Genomic DNA, 2,371 nt, shown 5'->3' on the forward strand with positions numbered 1-2,371 from the left:
CCTTATATCTTGATCCAGTTTGATCAAATACGCCTTGTCAGACTCAAGATTGAATTCTATAGCCTTATAACCCAGAAAGGTAGTTATAATCTTAGCAGAGTTAGGCTTCATCTCAATAATATCACCCTTGTGATCTCTGTACTTTGGAAGATATGTGCTGTCAGACTTTACAGAATAAAGCCTTTTCTGTCTCTGAATTTGATTCTTCAAATAGTTTGCAGCACTTTCTGTTATTCTGTCATTCACTTGAAGTAAAAATAAAACATGTTCCAGTTCTTCAAAATACTCCAGTGGAATAGCATTTTCCCTTATATGATAAACCCTACCATTTGTCATAAAGTATAACATGATGTGTTCTTTCAAGTAGATATGGTAAACCATTTGTACAGATTCTAGTTGATTCAATCTTTCAGGAGTTACTCCAATACCTGGTTCACTTAAGGAAGTTGGATCATTGGTTGTGTTCTGTACTCTTCTTTCATCAGCACTACCCAATCCAGATTTATCTCTTGCTTCCTTTTCAGTAACCACTCTTGCTTCAAAACCACTTGATGCAGTCTTCAAAGGTTGAGTCTGTTTGGCTTTGGTGAAACCTGGTAGGAGTAACTTTGAAGGTTTAACATGAGCAATGTCAGAGGTTTCCTTTTCCTTATCTTCTGATATCAAGTTAACTTGAGCTATGTCAGAGGTTACTTGCTTCTTTGTAATATCAGAACTAACTAAATCTTGACTCTGAACAACTTGAACCATGTCAGAGGTTGTCTTAGAAATCTTTCTTGAAGTCAGAGTCAGATCAGCATCTTCAACATTAATTTCTTCATCCACAGGAGGCACATAAACCTTTATAGGTTCACCTACTTTTTCTTTGCCCTTTGACCTTGGATCTATCTGTATTTGTGATTTGGCCTTGGTTGCTTCAATATTTGTCCTTTCTTTTATCACAATGCCTTTGACCTTTGGAAGTTTGTTTTTACCAACAGAAGCTTCAGATTTAGAGTGAACTTTTTCTGATTTAAGTCTAGCTTCTTCTTCCAATAGACTCTCAAAGTCCATTCCTAGATTTTCCTTTAGAAATAACTGTTTTGAAATTTCTTCATCAAGATCTAAAAGTTGATCAGAACTTATTCTTTTACTAGTACTAGAAGTAATTCTTTTTCCAGTATCAGAACTTGTTCTATGACTTGTAGCTTCAGCTCTTCTTGATGAAAGACCTCTACCTTGACTATGACCTCCACCAATTCCAGAGTTTCCCTGGTCATCTTTTTCATCATCCTTCCCCTTCAGTGTCTTAACAGTTTTGCATTTGAACTTAATTACCTTCTCCCCCTTTTTGGCATCAACAGGTAAGAGAAGAGAAACAAGTAATTCCACTGAGGATTGGATTTCATCGAGTTGAGATTGCTGAGAAGCTTGATTTTTCAATATTTCATCAATCTGAGACTGTTGCTTCTCTTGGGTCTTCTCAATGTAAGCAACTCTGTCAAAGGTAGGTTGGAAGAAAGTTTTCTTGTCAATTTTCTTAGTCATTTCTTGCTTGAGCAAATCTTCCTAAATTTTATGCACCTCTGCATGAGTTGTTGAATGTAGACCTTGAAGATGTCTAGTACTCAATGCAGTGACTCGAAGATGTGTATTGAAATCATCATTAATTAACATCTCATCAGCTTTTGTCAAGTGCTCAGCAAGAATCTTTTCAGATGGAACAAATGTAACTGTGTTCCACTCCTTAGTCCACTCCTGTCCTCTAGGAGTTTCACTCCAAGGTACCGGTGCTGCCCTTGTAACAAACTTCTTGACTATCTCACTTTTGTGAACAGTTTGTTGAGGTGCATGTCCTGATGGACCAGCTACATTAGCATCTTCATTTATAGCAGTATCACCAGTAGGATCAACATTTGCAGCATCAGAACTTACAGAATCAGCATCTTCTGTTAAAAGAATAGTATGAGAAGCAATTGAAGCTTCAACATCATCCTCTAAGTGCTGATTTGCTTCCAAGTTCTGATCAACAGCCATGTTCTGATGCTCACCTATAGTTTGATCTTCAATGTCTAGATGCAGAGAAGGTGTTGTAGACAATTCTAGAGATTCATTAGCATCAATAAGTGGTGTTTTGATGGATTAATTTGAGCTGTTGGAGCTTCTAAATAGAGAACCTCAGGCACAACCAGGTTGTGAATATCAATTTCAGCACTTATGCCTGGGTCTGCAGTAGATACTGGTTCATGTACAGGAGACACAGGTGGTGTAGATGCTTTATCTGTAGCAGTAGCTTCATGAGTTGGTGACAATAAAGATGGAGATGCAGTAGCTTCAACAAATTCTGGCTCTTTTGAGATCAAAGATTCCTGATCTCCTTCCTTAGCTGCTG

The sequence above is a fragment of the Apium graveolens genome, chromosome 2, assembly GCF_009905375.1.
Source record: "Apium graveolens cultivar Ventura chromosome 2, ASM990537v1, whole genome shotgun sequence".
Lineage (NCBI taxonomy): Eukaryota > Viridiplantae > Streptophyta > Magnoliopsida > Apiales > Apiaceae > Apium > Apium graveolens.